Genomic DNA, 22,491 nt, shown 5'->3' on the forward strand with positions numbered 1-22,491 from the left:
CTATTTATAAAATCTGAGGAGGCTTTCTGACTCCTCATTAGATATTTACCTCCAAGAAGATGGCAAGACTTTTAATTTTTCATATCAAATCAGCAAAGGGCAACATTGGTACCCTCTATCCCCAACAAGGAGTTACCACCTCACACTTAATTGTCTTCCTTTTTTTTCCTCTGACAATTGATGGCTAACCTTTATGCTGGTGGCATCTGTGGATCCACATACATCATCATTTCTTGGAACATGAGAAGCTGCTTCTTACTCAGATAATCCAACTCCCTGCTGGTGAGGGGAGAGTCTTATACATCATACATTTAAGTTTAGTGATCCTGCTTTTTATTCTTTTCCTTAAATGATCATCCTCCAACTTACTGGCACATCTTGGCTTTCCCCTTTCCAACTTCAGAGAGATTTAAAGAAAAAAAAAACTTTCTCTTTGAAATACATTTTTCATTCTCTCAAGTAAGGTACCTTACCTAAAACGGCAACCCCATCTCAGCTAGACGGGAAAGAGTTTCTTCCAATCCTTTTAACTGCTCTGAGAGGGAAACCAGTCTGTGTTTTCTATATCTATGGTTGTTTGTTTGTCACTAATGGAAATACAAATGTAGTATGTATACTTATCTCTTAATATCATTACAAAATTTTCTGCCCTTTCCATACAGGTTGTAAGTAAGAGCCCCTGGTTTTGATTTTCCTTAAATTGTAGCTCTCATTGCTCATTTTTGTACCACAGCCCTAGAATGGGGACAACACAGCTGCCCTGGAGCCTTACTTTCATACAAAGCTAACCTAGATATTCTAGGTAAAACCTAGAATAACTCTAGATGTAGACTTCATTTTTTCCCACTAATTGTTACTATTTCTAGCACATAACATAGTCCCTAATATATAATAGACAATGAGTGCATATTGGATTAAGTAGATTATACACATTGAGCAGAGCACAAGTACAAGAATAGTTCTGCCTTCATTTCCAATTTCATATCTACGTGCCTAGTAACATGACCTAGATGGCAAGTGACCATTCAGCCTCTGAGCCTCCTGCAATAGGAAACTTCTCCCCCACATTGAAGGGCAACTCTTGTGCTTTTGAATAACTAATGATTGGAAAGTATTACCTTAGCACATCAAAAACTACTACTTTAAGATTAATGCCTCTGTTTTTTTGGACATGGACAGTGTAGGAGTTATTTTGCTTATAAATGCCTGTTTATTATGAATATTTTTAAAAAGAGGTTTGTTTTCTTTTTTTATTTCTCCCATTGGAGAAGTGGGAGTGAGGAGAGAAAATTGATTTTTGTTCATGGCAAAAAATTTTAATTAACTTTTGAAAAAAATTATTGCTTTGCAACTTTCACCTTTTGCTTCTAAATTTATCTTTTGACATCAAGAAAAACAAGTCTAATTCTTCTTGCAAATGACAATATTTCAGATATTTGAAGACAGTCCTCCTTTCATCTCTCTTCCCTTTCCCTATCTTAAATATTTTCTTCTCCAGGGTAAACATTATTCATTCCTTAAACTGATCCCCATATGGTTTGGCTTCTAGTCCCTTCATAATAACACAAGTTATCAGTGTCAGTGAATCTACCCTAACTTGGACACTATTCTTTTTTAAAAATATAATCTGAGGCATCATTAGATGTTTTTGGCTGCTAAACAACTCTTATTGCATTTGTAGTCTACTAAAATCCCCAGATAACTTATGTCTAGTCATACCTAGTGCTTATAGTTTTTTTTTTGAAAAACCATAAAACTTAATATTTATCCTTATTTAAATGCATTTTATTGGAATTGACCCATTATTCTAGGCTCTAGAGATATTTTAGTATCTCACATTAAAATTCTTTTGCCAATGTTTGCTGTCATTCCTAGCTTTGTGTCATCTGTAGATCTGATAAGTGTGTCATTTATGTTTTTAAACAACGTCATGGTTAAAAATGTTGAAGAAAACCAGGTCAAGGGAATCTGTGGTGCAGCTGACTAAATACCACTCTCCATTTTAACATTGATTCATGAATGGTTACCCTTTGGATTTGAGCATTTAATCAGTTTGGAATCCAACCATTCAACCCATGTCTTTCCCTCTGGTCTATAAATATATTCTGAGAGCCTTTGTCCCATCTCTTTTTGAAATACAATATATAATATCCATGACATCCCCCTCAGTATGACAGTTTGAAAGATATCAGAAAATCTTTGGTAATCATTGACTCTGTCCAATATAGTATCTGTCCTTCCTTTATTCTCAGTTCAATCAAGGAAATAACCAAAGGTGTTCTTGAAATGTAACTTTCACTTAAATGAACACTCTACAACTTCATGCTTTTACACTTGCTCCCCATGACTAGAATCCACCTCCTACCCTCGTTTCCATTAAAAGTCAGTTTCAGCCCCAGGCTCCTAGGAAACCTTTCCTAGTTCTTATTCTCTCCCATCTCCTGGTTTCTTCTCTTCTCTCTCTCTCTCCCCATAATCATATATTCATCCATGTACTTTTTGTCTCCTCTGATAAATTGTAAACTCCTTGAGAACATTTTTTTTATTTTGTTTTTGTGTCCCCAGCACCTGAAAATTTTCTGGCACCTAATAGAGTAGGAATTGGGACTGCATTTTTGATTTCATTGGTATTGGAAATTTCCAACTGAGAAAGCTCCCCTTACCAGTTTGGCTAGATACCTTCCCCTAAACTTAGAGCTGAATTGCCTATAAGACTGAGTGATTTGCCTAGTATCATAAAATCAGTTTGTTTCAGAGGTAGAGCTTGAATCCAGGTCTTCCTGTCTCAGGTCTAGCGCTCTATCCACTTTGCCATGCTGCCTCATAGGCACATAGAAGATGGCTGATAGCAGTTGGTTGACGATTCACTAAACCTTTCCAGGTGTCATTTCATCTGACTTGAGAAAAAAAAAAACCATTCTGACTTTCACATTCTATGATTCCAGAGTCATATTGTCTTGTATTTTGAGTCTGAAGTGACTATTCCCTTCTTTTCAAGTAAAACTATACCCCTTTTCAATCTGTCACTCACTCCAAGTTAGTGATAGGCCAAGATTGCAAACATGATAGTACTGCTAAATTTATCTATCACCAGGAGAGTTTGGCCTCCTTTCTCTTGAGTCTTTGGAGTTAAAACAACACATCCACTAAGAAAATGCCTTTCCCTGTTAACTATGGCTTTTATTCCTTCTCTTTTCTTACTGAGGGACACTGTAGGGCAGACAATTACCTGATAGAATCAGTCCCCAAGCTAGCCTTCACTGACCTCAGAGTATCAAAACAATCCTAACCAGGGATGGTCCTGCAGGGAAAGGTTTTGTTTACTTAATTCTCTATAGGCTTTGGTTACTGCTCTATAGAACATTAAGTCAACATAAAGGGGAAAATCCAGTTCTGGTATAAATCTTTTATGTCAGGTTTTGATTTACAAAAGCCATCAGCTCACTATTTTGAGTAATTGTTCCCCTTCATTTTGATCATTTTAATGTTAATAACTCAACCACTTCAACTGGTTTACTCCCTGCCTAATGTGAACCATGACTGTGAGTGAGTGAATACTCTTCTTTTGAAGCTGAACTGAATTTTTATAAAACATCCAAAGAGTTGGAACTTCAGAGACCAGCTAGTCTAATCCAGACATGAATAAGAATTCTCTTTATAACAGACCCAAAACATGGTCAGTTCTTTGTTGGAGATTTTAAAGAAAATATTTTCTTTGCTCCCTGATAGTAGAAAATAAATTTCTTTTGATGGCAGTGATAATAAAAAGGATCTCTTTTAAGTAACTGGCATTTTAGTGCTGGCTGTGTTTCTGTTAAAAGAAACAATAATTAGTTGCCTGAGGTGGGAAGTTGCATGCAAGAAAAACAGACCAGGAAATACTTCTTTTAGGAGAGTAGATGCAGGACTGTATGACTATATAAGAAATCATCTAATTACAAAGATCTTGAAAATGCCTTTGTCTCATTTTTTTGTTTGTTTGTTTTTTGTTTTTTTGCAAGGCAAATGGGGTTTAAGTGGCTTGCCCAGGGCCACACAGCTAGGTAATTATTGTCTGAGGCCGTATTTGAACTCAGGTACTCCTGACTGCTCTATCTACTGTGCCACCTGGCTGCCCCCATCTCTTTGTCTCTTTTACTCTCTTCCCCTTGACATATGTATTAGAGGCACCATGACCCAGTGGTTAGAGAGCTGGTCTCAGCTAGAAGACCTAGGGTCTGGTCCTCCTACCTGTGACTCTGACTTGTGTTGGAACTCGAGCAAGTCTCTTAACCTCTCAGTGAACCAGTAGTTTTCTAACGTATTTAAGATGCAGAGAAGGTGCTAACCTTTATTGACAGAGGAATTCCTCCCCAGGAACAAATTAAAGAAACCACAGATCCAGGACAAAATATGCTCATGGCAAACCCAGAGCATAGTACCCTACTATATGCTATCATAATTGATGAGAGGGTGGGGGGAGTTGGAGTGTATGAAACCTAAGTGCATGATGACTTCATTCTATTACTATGTTTTTAATCAAGTTAGATTTAGTTCACAGGTCTGCATTAATTAGATCTTTTAAAATTCAGATTCTGTTACCCAGCTTCTAATATTCACAAATTTAATAAACACTCCTAAGTCATTGGCAAAAATGTTGACCAAAACAAAGATTAAGAAACTTTGAAATATCACTAGAAATTTTCCTTCATATGGAATTTGGTTGAATCATTCAGCCATGAAACATTAAGTTCTTAATATGTACCTATAAATATTAAGCACTGGGGATATAAAAAGAGGCAAAAGACACACTTCCTGTCCTCAAGAAACTCATAGTCTATGGGAGGAAACCGTGCCAAAACATGTGGACAAAAAAGCTTACATAGGAAAAATTGGAAATTATCAAAAAGGGGAAGGTCCTGAAATGAAGAGGGATTAAGAAATACTTACTGAAGAAAGTGAGATTTAATTAGGACTTAGATAAAGCCAAAGTGGCCAGATCATTTTAATAAGATTTATTTGTATTTAATTGTTCTCCCAACCAGACTTTAATTGTAGTATCTTTAAGATTAAGTTTCTCTATCTTGTCTACAAGAATATCTGACTGTCAGATAACTTGAATAAATTATAATACGTAAAATATAATCATCCTAATGTTGAATCTATAGTATTTTATTTATCAATCTAGCAACAAGAGGCACTAGTTTGGCCAAACTTTTTTGTGAATCCATGCTGGCTCTCAGTGATCACTCAGTTGAGTTCCAGTAGTCATTTCCAGAGTTGTTCTGGAAACTGACATCAAGCTGACTTCTGTAGACTGTCTCTAATCTGCTTGTTACTGCCCTTTAAAACATTTGAGTGCCATTTGCCCATTTCCAGTCTTTTGGCACCTTTTTTGCTTCTAACACTTATTTAGAGATTGCCAACTACAGTTCAGCATCAAATTTACGCATTTTTTCAGTTTTCTGAAATATAAATTTATATTAGCTAGAGAATTTGAATTCATTTAAAAGAGCTGTTATTGTTTTATTAGCTTCTTGTCTATGTTGGGCTTCAGTTCCCCATGTTTATTCTTTCCTTTCCAGATTGAAGATCATTTTCCTTGGCAGATTAGATGAAAGCAAAACAGGATTTTAAGTAGCTCTGATTTCCCTGTCATCAATTAATCCTTTTTTTTTTAACCATCTGCCCCAAGCAATGGGCCTTTATGTTCCAGGTTTTTCTTGCTTCAAACATACTCCCCCCCCCCAAAAAAAAAGCTCCTTAAATTTTTTTCATCGATATTTCTTTCAAGGTTCAGCTCAGTCATAGCTTTAGTCCTTCTAAAGCTATTCCTGAAGGTCTATATCATTTTTGTATTTGTCTGTTATATATTTGTTATCATATCATGCTCTTTAATTTAGCTTTTTTATGAGAGCAAAAAATGGCAGCTGTGTGACTCAGTGTATTGAGCTCTGAGTCAGAAAGACCTGAATTCAAATTCATCCTCAGGCATTTGCTGGCTATGTGACCCTGGACCAGTCACTTAACCTCTCTGCCTTAATCCACTGGAGAAGGGAATGGTAAACCACTTTAATATCTTTGCCAAGAAAACTCTATGGACAATATTGGTGTTCTATGTCCTATGGAGTCAGGAAGAGTCAAATGCAACTGAACAATGGCAATGTATGGGAAAGAGCAGAATTACTTAGAGAGTATTTGGTAGTTTATTTTTTTCTTGACCTTTTATTAAAATTTTATTTGTTTTCCAATTGTATACAATAGTAGTATCTACCTATCATTTTTTGTAAGGTTTTTGAATTTTACAGTTGTCCCCCCACCCTCCCTTCCTTCCCCCCCCCAGAAGACTGTCTGATAGTCTTTACATTGTTCCCATGCTATACATTGATGTAAATTGAATGTGTTTTAAGAATAAACAGAAGAGTAAATATAACCCCTCCCCCCAAGAAGATGAGAAATCTCAAGAATATATAGAGAAAAAAAATGTACTTGTCTGTGTTCAGATTCCAGTGGCTTTGTCTCTAGGGTGAGTTGCTTTCTTTAGCAAAAGTCCACCAGAGGAGTTGCTTCAATATTTTTCCCACAGTTGCTATTTCTAGCTGAACCTTCACTCTATTCCTCCCCACTCTCATTTATTCTATTCTCTCTCTCCTTTCATCCTGGCCCTGTCCAAAAGTGTGTTGTATCTGAGTACCCTTTCCCTTGATCTTCCCTCTCTTCTATCACCTATTGCCCCCTTCCCTCTCCCCCTCCCCCCATTCCCCCTTATCCTGTCCCTTTCTTCTCATTTTTCTCTAGGGTAAGATAGATTTCCTCACCCTATTAAGTGTGTATGTTATTTCCTCTCTGAGCCATTTCTGATGAGAATGAAGGCTCACTCATTCTTTCCCCCTTTCCACTCCATTGAAAAAGCTTTTTCTTGACTCTTATGTGAAATCTCTCAGCTTCTTCATCTCCTTTCCCTTCCTTCCAGTACTTTCCCTTATCACCCATTGACTCCATCTTTTTACTATATTATACCATTATATTCTGCTCCTTCCTATGTCCTGTCTATATATGCTCCTTCTAATAGCTCTTATAAATGAGAAAGTTCATATGAGTTATCAATATCTTCCTCTCATGCAGGAATACAGTTTAACATCATCTAGTTCCGCATAATTAGTCCCTCTCTTCCACTCCCTCTATGGTTCATCAGAGTCCTGTACTTGGAGATCAAACTCTGTTCAGCTCTGGTTGTTTCAATAGGAAAGTTTGAAAGTCCCCTGTTTCATTGAAAGGCCATCTTTTCTCCTGAAAGAGGATGTTCAGTTTTGCTGGGTAGTTGATTCTTGATTGTAAACCAAGATCTTTTGCCTTTTGGAATATCATATTCCAGTCCCTATAAGCCTTTAATGTAGATGCTGCCAGATCCTGTGTAATCCTGACTATGGAGCCTTGGTAGTTGAATTATTTGTTTCTGGCAGCTTTTAGAATTTTCTCTTTGATTTGGGAGTTTTGGAATTTGGCTATAATATTCCTGGAAATTTTTCTTTTGGGATCTCTTTCAGGAGGTGACCGGTGAATTCTCGTGATTTCTGTTTTATCCTCTGTTTCTAGGATCTCTAGGCAATTTTGCTGTATTATTTCTTGGAAAATGAAGTCAAGGCTCTTCTCCTGATCATGGCTTTCAGATAGCCCAATAATTTTTAAATTATTTCTTCTGGATCTGTTTTTGAGGTTGGTCATTTTTCCAATGAGATATTTCATATTTTCTTCTAATTTTTGGCTTTTTTTGGAAGAGTTTTATATCTTCCTGGTTTCTTGCAAAGTCATCAGCTTCCTTTAGTTTCATTCTGCATTTGAAGGAGTTATTTTCTTCAGAGAGCTTTTTTTTATCTCTTCCAGCTGGCCAATTCTGCTTTTTTAGACATTCTTCTCCTCATTTTCCTTTTGTTTTGCTTTTTTCATTAGGCCTAAACTGGTTTTTTAACATATTATTATTTTAACATATATATTATTTTATTATTATTATTATTATTTTAATATATATTATTTTATTATTATTTTAACATATATATTATTTTAACATATTATTTTCTTCAGTATTTTTTTTATATCTTTCACCAAGCTGTTGATTTGGTTTTCATGATTTTTTTTGCATCGCTGTCATTTCTCCTCCCAATTTTTCCTCCATCTCCCTTAATTGCTTTTCAAAGTCTTTTTTGAGCTCATCCATAGTCTGAGCCCATTTTCTATTTCTCTTGGAGGTTTTGGATACAGAAGCTTCGATTTTGTCATCATCTGAGTATGTGTTTTGATCTTCCATGAGACTAAAGTAATTCTCTATGGTCATATTCTTCTTTTTTTCTGTTGTTTACTCATTTTCTCAGCCCAAGACAGCACTTCCAAAGCTTTGAGTTTTTTTGGGGAGGGGACACTCCACTGGGACCTTTATTCCTCCAAGGTTTTATGATCCTTTGCCTGTGCTTTGATATGTAGATGACCACCTCAGTTTCCTCTGCCCTAGAGCTATAAGGAGGGATCTTGCTTGGCTACTTAGTATGGAAACCCAAACTGCAACCTGGATCTGAGTGTAGGCAAACAGCAGAGTCCTACCCCAAGAGAGAGCAGAGAAATTTCTGCAGTCTTCCCTGACTCCCTTACCATCTCTGGGGGCACAGGCTGCTTTCTCCAGATTCTCTGTATAGATTCTGCGGCCAGTGCTCCTCACTCCACACTCATTCTGGTGTAGCAGAGTTCTCTCACCACCCCTTCAAGCTGTTGTTGGTGATCTCTGGGCTGTGCTGTGGGTTTTTTCCACCACCACTCCGCCCACCTGGTGAAACACACCTTTCCTGAGGAACTTCTAAGTTCTCTTGGATTGGGAAAATGTATCACTCAGTCTTTCTGTGAGTTCTGCCCCTCTAAATTTTGGCTAGAGTTAAAATTTGTTGGCTTTTGGTGTTTTGGGGGAGGAGGAGTTCCTGGGAAATGCTGCCTTCATGTCACCATCTTGACTCCGCCCCCTTGAGTATTTGGTATTTTAGATATTTTTCTTTTCTTCCTTCTAAGGATCTTTTGCAATACTGTCATTAGAATTACATTTTTAAGAACCTCTTCCAGAAATTTCTGTTTTTCTCTGAACTTTGAAAAGATAATTTCATTAGATTTTGAGCTTCCTGAGGGTAGAAGATAGTCTTTTCCTTAATACAGTTGTTTTCATATGGTTAAGCTTGTTAATAAATGCTTGTTAATTTCTCTTCTGCAGTTTAGGGAACATGTCTGATTTTGCTTAGCTTTCTGTTACTCTAAGGGAAAGGTCCAGAGCATATATTTTATCTTTCCTTTTAGCAAATTCAGAGGGTTTTGAGTTCAAAGATACTTTAGCCATCATCTTTTCCAGACTATTTAATTTCATAGTTGTCTCAGTAAAGGTAAGGGAAAGAAGCTTAATATATGAATTAAAGTTCACAGCATGTCTTTCCCAGAGACATACTTTGTCATGGAGTTGCATGCCTGAGTCCATTTTCAGAGGGTCACTTGGGGACTCTACAGAGAAAAATATCTCCTAAGCCTCAGCTGCCAAGAGCGAAGGGAATGATTAGAAAAAAAGAGAAGAAGGGAAAGTGTGACTTTCTTTCCAGTTCAGTGCTTGGAGCAAAAAACTAATCTCCTCTAATAAAATGAGACAAGAATAGAGGAAGGTTCAAAGAATGCTGAATTAATTAATCATAACCCTGACCAGAGTTTATTCTACATAGATCTGGGGAATAAACTCTGAATCAAATTAAGCATTGCTTTTACAATAGTTGAGGTTTCATAAGAGGAGATACCATCTAGCTCAGAGGTTCTTAATTTGGGGTCCAAACTTAGTAGTTCCTCCAATTATTTTGAACTGTTATTCTGAAAAGGGGTGATAGGCTTTTCCAGACTGCCTGAAGGAGACAGGACATGCAAAAAAAGTTAAGCTTCTTTGCTCTGTAATTTAGTCATTATTTAGTCTTATCCCTAAAAATACACTTCTGTTCTTCCATAGAACTTTAGAGAGTGTCTAATTTCCTGATATCATTTTTAAGTGGGTACCTGCTTTGATCTGTTCTATGAAAAACTGATGGGATAAATAACTACTCCAAAGTACTACAACTCATAGTAGGAATCTGATTCACCAAAACACACATATTTATTTCATTTTATTTTGGTTTGAACTTAAATGAACACCAAAATGGAACATTTCCATACACACACACACACACACACACACACACACATGCGTGTGCATGTGTGTGTGTGTGTGTGTGTGTGTGTGTATACAAAGTAGACCAGAAAAAGAATAGGAGTGTAAAATTTTTACTCTTTTACATACAACTTGTTTTAAAAATATATAATATGTGTGTATATGTATATGTTTATATAGATATATACATCTCTTTATATATACATAAATTGGACATATTACTTTCATAGCTGTCCTCATATCTATTTTTTGTGAACTTCTGCACATAAAAAAATGCTTCAGTGACCATTTTTCCTCCTCCTTGTCCTCCTCCTCTTCTTCCTGATTACTAACTCCCCTCATCCCCCCAAAAAGAAAATTATAGTTCTTGTAACAGAGAAGAAAAATCAAGCAAAGCAGATTCCTACATTTGATATATTCAGTCAGTCAGTAAACATTTTATTTGACAAGCTCTGGGAATACAAAGAAAGGAAGAAAAAAAATCCTGTTTTCGAGGAGCTTGCATTCTAATAGAAGAGACAACATACAAAAAACTATATCCAAATAAGATAGGTACAAGATAGATCTGAAATAATTAACAGAGAATTTATACTTCTTTTTTTGTTTTGTTTTGTTTTGTTTTCAGGTTTTTGCAAGGCAATGGGGTTAAGAGACTTGCCCAAGGCCACACAGCTAGGTAATTAAGTGTCTGAAGCTGGATTTGAACTCAGGTCCTCCTGATTCCAAGGCCTGTGCTCTCTGTTCACTGTGCCACCTAGCTGCCCTGAATTTATACTTCTTGTAGCTCAAAAATATGTCACACTGCACCTTGAGTTTTTCACTCCTCTACCAGGAGGGAAGTTAATGACTTCACCATTGGTTCTCCAGTCATAGTCACTGAATTGAGTTTAGTTCCCAAGTCTTTCAAAATTGTTTGTAACTTATAATGTTATTTTATGAGTTATTCTGATTCTGCTCAATGCACCTTTCATCAATTCATACAGGTCTTCCCAGTTTCTCTGAAACTGTTCCTTTTATCATTTCTTGGACATAACAATTATCTTGAAGAAGAAAAAAATTCATTTTAAATTAGTAAGGCATTATTTTCTCTTTCTTACTTCCTCTTTCCATGGGGGTAAAATGACAATAATAAAATCTTTATAAGAAATTTGCATATTGGGGCAGCTAGGTGGCTAGAGCACCAGCCTTGGAGTCAGGAAGTTCCGAGTTTAAATTTGACCTCAGACACTTAATAATTAACTAGCTGTGTGACCTTGGGCAAGTCTCTTAACCCTATTGCCCTGCCTCCGCCCCCCAAAAATATGCCCAGTCAGAATCACAAGTGATCTGAGTTCTTAAGTCTTTTTAAATTGTTTTTAAAATGTTATGCTTGTATAAGTAATTCAATTGGTTCTGCTCACTTCTTCTGCATCAATTCTTACAAATCTTTCCAAGTTTCTCTGAAGCACATTCTTTTCTTTTTTTTCTGTCTTTACTATGTAGCATTTTATATAAATTATCCTTACAATAAACTTCTGAGGTGGGTGGTATGAATATCCCTCCATTTTACAGATAAGGAAACTGAGACCTAGAGTGGTTATGTGATTTGTTCACTGTCATCACACATAACACACAAATTACGCTAGATGTCTGGTTAAGTATTCTGACTCAAATCCTGGGATGTTCCCATTGTTCCTTCAACCAGACAGCCATTGATTTCTAATAAACTACTCAGGGCTATATATGATGAAAGTTATTAGGAACTCAGAAACAATATAATAGTAGGATAATTAATCATTGAAGCATGTAAATTTTAGGAATTTTAAGCTTCCAAACCTACCATTAATTCACAGTATTTTTAATCTATGTGATGATAGACCCCACCCTTCCTGTGATGTTACATTCTATTTGCACCACTCTTTATCAGTCGTAAATCACGAATGATCTACTCTGATGCTTTTTTCATGGTATCCTTACATCATTTCTTATAATACAATAATATTCCATTATATTCATATGCCATCATTTGTTCAATTAGTCCCCAACTGATGGGACACTCCCCTAGTTTCCAGTTCTTTGTCATCAGGAAAAGAATTGCTATAAATATTTTTGTACACATGGGTCCTATTTACTTGATGTCTTTGAGATATATAGTAGTGTTATTAGCTTGTACAGTGTGCCCAATTTATTGATGTGGGGGCATTGTGCCAATTTGCTTGTACCAATGATGACCAACTCCAAACCAATGGTGAATCAGTGTTCCCATTAGATAAATAGTTCCTTCGTCAAAGAACTTATAATCTTCTGGGGGGTTACAATATGTAAAAAGACATATAAATGCAGGATAAGTTAGGAGTAGAGAGGGAGAGAATAATAACAACTAAAGGGAATCAATAAACTCCAGAAGAGAAAAGCACATGAACTATCTTTTTTGAAAATATATTTTTATAGATATATTTAGTTTTAACAAACATTTGCAGATTATTCCTGCCTTATGAGAGATCTTTTGCCCTGAACTAAAACAGTTCAGTAAAATGAGCAATACAATGATCTCATCTAAAAGTATACAAAATTTTTCTTATCTATAGGTTTACCCTCTCCTTCCCATATACATTTCTTTATTAAAATAAATTAACAGAAATTGGTTTTCTTTAAAAAAATAAAATAAATTTCTAGTAATATCTATCTTTCTTTTTTCTTTTTTCTTTTTTTATTTAATGTTTATTCTCATTTTGTACGAATAATTTTTTACATTAATAAAATATTCTTGTTTAAGAGTAAATAAAATACCCCTTCCCCCCATAAATATGGACTTGCTTGAGCAATAAAGTAAAGGGGAGAGAAAAAATTAAAATTAAAAAAAATAATAGTAATAATTGTAGGTATGGCCAGGTGGCACAATGGATGGAGCACCAGCCCTGGAGCCACGAGCACCCAAGCCCACATCTGGCCCCGTACACCCAACAATCACCCAGCCGTGTGAAATGCAAGCCACCTGAACCCCACTGCCCTGCAAAAACCAAAAAAAAAGAAAGAAAAAAAGACCCAAATAAAATAAAATAGTAATAATAGTAGGTGTGGCTGGGTGGCAGACAGAGCATTGGCCCTTGAGCCAGGAGCACCTGGGTCCAAATCCGGCCTCAGACACCCAACAATCACCCTGCTATGGGGCCCCAGGCAGGCCACCCAGTCCCATTTGCCCTGCACCCCCCCCAAAATAAAAATCATAAAAAATGTGCTTGAGTCTTTGTTCCAACACCAATACCTCTGTCATGGGTGGATCACATTCTTTATAAGTCCATGGCAAAAGTTACTTCCATATTTTTCCACCATTGCCATTGCTGATCGCAACTCCCTCCTTTCATATTTCTCCACTACTTAGTAATATGTATCAAGCAAAGTAAATTCCCTCAGTAACTGTGTACAGAAATATGTCTGTCTCATTCTGCATCCTGATATATAACATGTTTCATCATCAGCCCTTTGGCAAAGGCTAGGAACCAGGAGTAATGAATTGTAGAGCTTAGTTGCCTGAAAGATAGCATGAAGAAGAGTAATACTTAGTAAGCCTGGAAAGGTAAACTGGAACAAAATCAAATCAGTCCTAAGAGCCAGGCATGTATGTATGTATGCATGTATAGAAAGCTTTAAAGTCAAATTAAGAGTCCACTATGTACCAAGCATTGTATTTTAAAGGCTTTAGAGGCTAGGCATGGTGTCACATTCCTGCATTCCATGTTCCTGCTTTTGGGGAGACTGAGAATAATGGATTTCTCGAGTTCAGGAGTTCTAAGCTACAGTTGCTAAGCCAATCAGATCAGCATCAGGAGTTCACCACATTACCTAAGGAGGGACCAACTGACTCAGTTCAGGAAAGGAGAATATTAAAGCTTCTCTGCTGATCAGTATTGAGAGCTGACCTGTAAGTGACTATTGCCATTCCAGCCTGGGTAAGATGAAAAGACCTAGTTTCCCAAAGAACTAAAATCTTTAAATGTCAAACTAAGGAGTTTATGTTTTTATTGAAGTTTCTTGTTCAATCCATTTCACATTCTTACTGAAAAAAAAACCCCTCTTCTGATCATCTAGCAATCTATCTCTTATACAATGGAGACCAGCTAATACCTATGGGGTTCAGCCTTTCCCTGGATATAAGTACTGACCTATAGTTGTAGCATTCTGAAGTTGATTATCTTGGAATCAGGAAAGCCGGGATAAATCCTAACTTTAAGACCTGAGAAGCTGGGTGGCACAGGAGATACAGTGCTGGAGTTAGGAAGACTTTGAGTTCAAATCCTTTCTTAGATTCTTGTTAGCTGTGTAACTCTAGGCAAGTTATAAAAAAAAAAATAGCTGCCTGCCTCAGTTTCCTTATCTGTAAAATAGAAATAATAATAATAACACTTACCTACCAGGTTTGTTATAAAGAACAAATGAAATCTTATTGGTAAAATTCTTTTAAAGTGCTATGAAAATAGTTGTTATTGTTATTATTACTGCATGTCAATAAACAAATCACTTAAGCTCCTGTCTTTTTTTTTTTATTGTAAAATGATATGTACCTCACAAGGTCTTGTGAGGCTTAAATGAAATTACATGTGAAATGCTCTGGGAACAACTTTTACTGGAAGGCACATCCAACCTGAGAAGTCCTCACCTCATCTCCAGCCCAGTATGCTATACACAGTACTACTTAAGCATGCTGTTATAACAACAGGAGTGAGACCCTTTTTACTAGGTACCCATTTTGCTGAAAAATACCTATTTGTCTTTTTCTTCCTCATGATCCTTCTTAATTATTCCCCTTTAGTATTTTTAAATATTTTAAGTCACATTTTTTATGTATCAGAATTATTTGTTCCAGGAGAGGTTTGGAAATTCAGTATTTGTACAATACTTTTGGGAGATAGAGAGCTATTGAGGGAGGCATCAGAACAATGGCCTGCAGTATATAGTCATGCCTCCAGACGCATATAATTTGTCTTCTGGTTTGCTGAAAAGGAAGTATTGTGGGTGTAGTATAAATCTGGTGTCCAGAGGAAATGAGATGATAGTCCCACTGTACTTTGAGCTCGATGGCTTACATATGCAACAATCTCCAGTTCTGGATACCATGTTTTAGCAGTGATAGTCACAAGCTGAAGCATGTCCAAAGGAGGGTAACCAGAATGATGTAAGGATTCAAAATCGTGTCATATGAGAATCAATTAAAGGAACTTGGACTGGGGAGGGGCATAAAGGGGAGGGAGAGGGTTGGCACAGAGGGTAAGAGGTAGAAGGAGATTTCACATCTCAAAACCCTTACATTACCTGTCCAGCCTTTTCTCCTAACACTTGCCCAAATTAATCCTCTCTTCTCAGGGCAGCTAGGTGGCACAGTGGATAAAGTACCAGCCCTGGAGTCAGGAGTACCTGAGTTCAAACCTAGCCTTAGACACTTAATAATTGCCTGTGTGACCTTGGGCAAGTCATTTGACCTCATTGCCTTAAATAAATGAATAAAATTTTTTAAAAGATCCTCTCTTCTCACGAACTGCCTGAGGACATGACCATCTTATTCTTGCTTCTGCAATTTTGCTGGTTTTTCTCTCATGCCTCCATTCTTGTAAAGCCTTTCCTATTTCCCTCCATCTAATTCTGATCATCTTTAGTTTATGTCTTCCAAGAAATCTCTGATATTTCTCTTTCCTAATATTCCCACAATTTGACAGTTAACTAAAATAATATTAATGAGATTAGTTCCTTGAGGGTAAAGACTATTTCATTTTTATCTGTCATGCAGAGTGCCTGCCAATGAATGCTTGTTGAATGACTATATATGTCTAGCTATAGAAACTTTAAATTTTCTAAAACATGTGATATGTTCTTTCATTGGAACTTCATGATACTCTTATGAGGTAGGTTTTTCACAGGTTTTATCCTCCTGATTTTACAACCAAGACACAAGGGAATTAAGTTACTTGGTCATGCATACAACTAGCAAACAATAGAGGTAAAATTTAAGCAGCTTTCCTGAAAGCAGCTCGAGCATTGACATACTTATTTTGTCTTGTGTTGTTCTCTAATTGTTTCATCATGTCACCCAAATAAGATTTAAACGGCACTGAGATTCAAGATTATGCTGTATGCTTTTGATATCTCACAGAATACATAGTACATGCTCAGTTAATACTTGTGTTGAGGTGAAAGTGAATTAGAGATTTTGATGCTTGGAATGATTGTCTTAAGGATTAGTTTGTATCTGGAAACCATTTTATTACAAATATTGCTTCAAAGCCTTTTGGTTTCTAAGTAGCAGTCTAAAGGACAAGTGTTGAAAGTAGTTTATTCTTAGAGGAAGTGAACCACAAATATAATCTCTTTGGAGGGAGTATTCTCAGAGTGATGCTTCTTTGCATATATGAAAAATAGGTTTCCTGCTGCTGCAGTTATTTTAACAGTCTGAGTAAACCATATTAAAGCCATTTGCATTTGATAGGTCCTAACTCTTGCATGAGCTCCTAAGTAGCTTTTGTCAAGACCTTAATAGAATGATGATCTCTGACATGCATGATCTCTGTGGCTTACCACATGATTGTGATCTCTGAACTCTGGTGATCTCTATTGATTTGTGCAGATCAGAGAATAGAAATTGAAGCAGCTTCCAATAGAATCATCTGGGAACTAACAGACCCTATTTTACTTGACCTACTTTTGATTTGACCTTGATTTTCTAGTGAAACGTTATTAACATGCCCCTGATTAAGTCAATAGTGTAACAAACCAGGGTTTTTTCCAACACACAACAAAGATGTGCAGTGGGAATTTTTAGGATTTTATTGCTCCTGCTTTTTAACTACATTAGGAGGAAAGAGTCTCATCTAAATAAAGTGAAGCAATTATTGAGCATGGATAGGACATTGGGCAAAGACAGCATGCTTTCATTCCTTTCTAGATGGAAGCTTAATCAGGAAATGGCCTAGATGGCATTCTTTCAAGTAGGTCCTTGAAGTATCTTGGCAACAGTCTCAGGGTCATAATTGGAAGAATTTGGCTCTGTTTGTCTGTGGGTGTTTACAGTGTGTTATAGGGCACTGTTTCTTTTATTTATAGAATGTTATAAGGAACAAGCAGCTGAAGGCTGAAAAGTCACTAAATGTGGATTTATTTGAAGCAGATTTCATTTTAAAAAGTGCCAGAATAAAAACAGTTATAATAAAAATATATTATGGCAGACCTTGACATCTATAACTATAGGGTTGCCAGCATCTGTTGGAACCAAATTTTAAGGGCTTTATAAATCAACTCTTGTTCAGGCGATGAATTGGAATTTGAGTCCTTTTCATTTGGAGAGAGGTATTTTTGTTTTTAAGTGAATAATTGTTTGCCTAAAAAAAAGTATACTTCCTAATTTAGGGAGGTTGAGGTTCTGGTCATGGTGGTCCTTAAAGGCTTTAGTAGCTATGGAGGAAAAATTCTGGAAGTTCTACCCACCCAGAAAAGCTAATTGGCCAGTAGGAAGTACCAGCATTGACTATCATTTCTTCTCTTAAGTCTTCTGTTCCCAAAGCTAAACATGCCCAGTTTCTTCAGAAAATCCTTTTTTGGCACAATTATAAAACCTTCCTTGGTTCCCTTTCTCTAGCTTATTGTGAACTTCCTAAAATTTGATACCTAGAAGTAAACATAGCATTCTAGCTCTGCTCTGCTCTGCCTAGAGCAGTGTATAAGGCCGATACATTCCTGATGGCATTATTATCATTATCATCATTTTCCTGGTTTTAAATGTTATATTTGCTTCAACCTAATATTCTAGATTTTGAAATCTTATTTTGTAATTAATGTGTTGATCATTTGAAAATTTAGTAAACATGCCAAATATGCCTTTATCCATATACCCAACCATCCCTTTAAAATTATAGAGTTTTTCTAAATTTTGATGATATGATTTAGAATTTTTCTTAGGATTTGAAGTCTTGCTCATTGTCCTGTTGTCTATAGACTCTGTTCTCTTCTTAGCATGGCTCCATGGATAGTCAACTATTATATTTTGTTTATTTTGTTTATTTTGTTTTTGCAAGGCAGTGACTTGCCCAAAGTAATTATTAAATGTCTGAGGCTGGATTTGAACTTAGGTCCTCCTGACTACAGGGCCAGTGCTCTATCCACTGTGCCACCTAGCTGCCACAACTATTAGATTTGATGTCAGAAAATCTCTTTGAATCCTATCTCAGCCACTTACAGCCTGGTAACCTCGGGCAAATCATTTAAATCCATTTGTGCTTCAGGTTTCCTAGCTGTAAATTGAGGGTGAATGACCAGGCAATTTCTAAGACCCCTTCTAATTCTAAATCTATAATCCTGTTGTCATTTTTTTGAAAATCAGAACTTATCCTTTTTAGTTGTCCATTTTCCATAGTCTGTCAGTGAACCCTGATAGCAATTCCATCATCACATCTCTTAGCTTCAGGACTTCACGTTTTATTTTTTTCTGAATCTGGTGACTTGAGGGCAGTTAGTACTCCTTTCTTGCAACCACCTTACTCGTCTTGATTTCCAGCAATCTACTACTAGTCATTTATGGATTATTCTCCTTGATTAAGAAAACAGAAATAAACTAAGAGTTGAGTGTCAGCTTATCTCTGAGAGAACAGCCAATGGTGCATGCTGTTTTCACTGTGCTTTTGTAGTCACCCGTTGAGGTTTGCTTGAAAGTTGATGTCATCTTTAATTGTCATGTGGGAAGTGTTCCACAAACATCAGTAGTTTTCTAGCACTGGACAGCAGCTTCCTATAAACCTTGACTGATAAATGGTACAATGGAAACTTGTAATGAACTACTAATGTTTGTCAATTCAGTGCACACTGTTTGTAGACTATTCTGAACCTTCACTATCTTAGTGTACCTGCAGATGCTTCGGGCAGCAGCTTACAGGCTCATTAGCCATATCCAGATTCTGAGAATGGATATACATTTTTTTTTATCCTGCTTCTGTTTTTGGAATATGCCCACCAGTTCTTTACTCCTGCTTTGTTTTGTGGAGTCCTCCTCTGATCTTTTGTAGTTATGTGAAAAAAGAAGTTGATTGCACTCTTAAGCCATTTATTGTGTGTGGACTTGACATATAAAGGAGAATTTGCCGTCATTCTTTTAGGGGTGCCTAGCTAGTATTTTAGAAATCTGGAAAATATGCAATCAACTTCATTTTTTATTCACCAAATATGTCACTTTGTACCCTGTTGTTATCTTTATAATAAAGATAATGAATGAGACTTTATATTATTTAGAGTCAGAAGGGATCTAAACATTGCCCTGATCTCTCTCTCTCTCTCTCTCCCCATCCCTCTCCCTTCCCTTTTTCAAACTGATAAGGTCTATAATAGATTGTAAAATTAGGTGACTCACCCTTGGTCAAATACTTAATCAGGTATAAGAGTTGGGCCTTGAACCCAATCCTCATGAGTCCAAGACTCATGTTCTTTTGATTATATTTGCAAAGTTTCTGTCTCCATTCCATGTACAGAATTACAGTCTTAGGGTTGAAAAGGAAATCATTTAGTATTATCTGTATTTGAACAGAATTTACTTCTCCAAAAGCCTTAAGTGAGGAGGAAGCCAATTTCTCTAGCAGTTGTTCATTTCATTTTTGAGCAACTATTTATTAGGAAGGTTTTCTGCCTCTACCACTAAAAAAAAGACTGAATGGTGAAAAATGTTCAGGGGCATTAAATTTGAGACCTTCTTCTACTTTGGCAACAAACCAGTAATCAGTACTCAGATTTAGAACTGGAAAGGACTTTAGAGGCTATCTGGTCTAACCTCATTTCACAGACAGGAAAACTGAAGCTTGTAGAGGTTAGGTAATCTGTCCACAACTGCAGAGGTCAAGGCTAGTGTCCATATCTACAGTGCCACAAGGTCACACCACTTCTTAAAATGAAATATTTTGCCAGAACAGGGCCATGAACCCTGAACCTCTAATTAAAAGTCTAATACTATAATATCAGAATGATAACTTAACTCCTTGATACTAGTCATTGAATGAATTTCAAATCTACCTAATGTAGTTCACATTTACTCATTTTGCCTATTAAGATTACATGAAAGATTTTTGTCAAACGATTTGCTAAAATCTATGGTATTCACTTTTTTCATCCTTCTGTTGGAGAGCAAAGAGAAGGAAGAAAGGGAGAAAGACACTACATGCCACACACACATACAGAGAGATATGCAGTAGAGACATGGTGGCATGCCCACCAGAAGCAGCCCATCATCTTCTCAAACAAGCAGCAGTTGGGGAATACAGTCAAAGAGAAACTATCAAGAAATGCTAAAATTACATTAGGCTTATCTTCAGGTCCTTCAAGAAGGCCCTCAAGAGCACCTCTACCTGCAAGAAGTATCTCTTCACCAGGAATAGCACTAATACAAAAGGCTCTTGTCCTGTATTTTGACCCAAATGAAGATTATAAACACAGTTGTTATCTCTATAATAGACTACCTTTGTTATGTATTCAAATAGCCAATTCTAGAAGTGAATGTATGTCTACCACTTAGCAAGATTATGAGATTGTGTGTTGAAAGTCACCAAAACATCCTGGGTCAAAAAGTAACTCCAGAAGTTCAGAACATTTCCCCAGCTGAGGCAAACACTAATGGCACAGACAGTATGTAGTCTGATCTGACAATGAAAGTGTTTTTCCATTCAATAAATAATACATAATCTATGAGATTCTCCTGATCTGCCACTCTAATGATCCTGCCCAAAAAAGTATGGGAGTAGGGAAATGAAGTTACGTAGAATGTTCTTGATCCATTCACGTTGACTTGGAATGATCACTTCTCTCCCAAAAAGCCTTCTAAGACTATCTTGTCAGAAATCAAAGTCACACTGATGAGCCTCTAATTTGATATTTCTCTTTTAGGAATTTGAGATGATAGCCTCCTCTCTTCATTGTTCTTCCTGAGTTTTTGAGAAAAAGATGAAGATTACCAGCAATCCTGTCTGTCAATTCCTTTAGTATACTGGAATGTCTTTCATCTAGACCTGATGACTTGATCTCTTCAGGAACAGCCAGGTATTTTCACCTTATTATATTGATTTTCAGATCCATGATGATCATTTTGGTTTTATGCTTCCTAGAAATTCAAGAAAATTATTTTCCTTGGTAGAAAAAATTAAAACAAAATGAATGGTTTTGCTATTTCTCTGTTATCTATTATTATCTCATCTACTCTGAAACTCAGCCTAACTCTTCATTAAGTGTTTTCTTATCCTCAACATGGCTTAAAAATAAACAAAAACAAATCCAACATCCTATTTTATTCTTACATTTGTTGCCAGCTTTGGTATATTTTGAACTTTAACATTCTTGATATGTTGCTATTTTTATACTGTTGTGATAGTTTTTTAATCCAGTTAGTCAATCAACAAAAATTTATTTTTTACCATGTCAAGGCAAGGAATACAAATATAAGTAGAAAGAAAGTTACTTCCTGACCTTAAGGAGTTTACATTCTTTGGGGTAAAGACAGTGCATAAATAGAAACTGAAAAGGGGAGGGAGGGAATGACAAAGAAATCTGAGATTGATAGTTTAGTAGAAGTCCATAGTACTGTCAGAAGAGGAATGAAGTATGGCACGCCTCTGCACCCTCCTTAAATGGAGGTTCTGGGAGAAGCTTTGGAATCAGAGGGAGGGGTCACAGGGGCAGAAAATACTTCTAATGTGTTTTTTTTAATGTTAGGCTTATGAATAAAGAAGCACTGTTATGACAGATGATATCCTGAAAGATGCCTTAAGCCTTCATTTCCATATCTGTTCACATCTTTTTTAAAAAATCCAAGTTGATCTTTCTACCACAGAGTCGAAAGTTCTGTTGATCTCTTAGTTTCAAATTGAAGTTAGCTTATGATTTCCTCATGTATCCACATCAGTCTCTTTATTTGAAGTGTACTCTTTTGCTTCTTTCTAGAAAGAGTAATTTGGGTTTGTGTTGTTCAGTTAAATTTTTGAAAGCATCCTTTCCCTCTTCAACTGACTTGTATCTTAGAAGCAGTCTTCTAGAATTTTATTCCTTCTGAACTCTTTAGAGTCCACTCTCTTTCAAAATCCAGACACCTTTTCTTTCCTTTCCACCATGAACTCTAGGATGCAATAATTTTTTGCCTTGCAAAATTCTCATCATTTCTACTTTGGTAAGTGTTTCCTCCCTATTGGTTGAAAAACAGAATCTCAGAGTTGGAAGTATCAGAATTGGATCCTGAATAGCAATTCCTCTCACGGCTTCCTCTCCTTTTCAAAGAATGAAATTATCATTAAAGCAAGGCAGGAATTTCA

The 22,491-nt window shown here is 36.4% G+C and overlaps 1 protein-coding gene across 3 annotated transcripts in view; it reads left to right on the forward strand.

Moving 5' to 3' along the window:
- Window positions 1–22,491, forward strand: part of BMAL1 (basic helix-loop-helix ARNT like 1) — a 104,313-nt gene that overhangs the window by 12,328 nt on the left and 69,494 nt on the right. The window contains exon 2 of one of the 3 annotated variants that reach the window (XM_074230337.1): window positions 21,077–21,229. The gene's annotated coding sequence lies outside the window, so the exon portion shown is untranslated. Of the gene's footprint in view, window positions 1–12,861; window positions 21,230–22,491 lie in introns of those variants that run through there. The other 2 variants (XM_074230338.1, XM_074230339.1) reach the window with 2 other exon arrangements.

Source organism: Macrotis lagotis, chromosome 3 (genome assembly GCF_037893015.1).
Source record: "Macrotis lagotis isolate mMagLag1 chromosome 3, bilby.v1.9.chrom.fasta, whole genome shotgun sequence".
Lineage (NCBI taxonomy): Eukaryota > Metazoa > Chordata > Mammalia > Peramelemorphia > Peramelidae > Macrotis > Macrotis lagotis.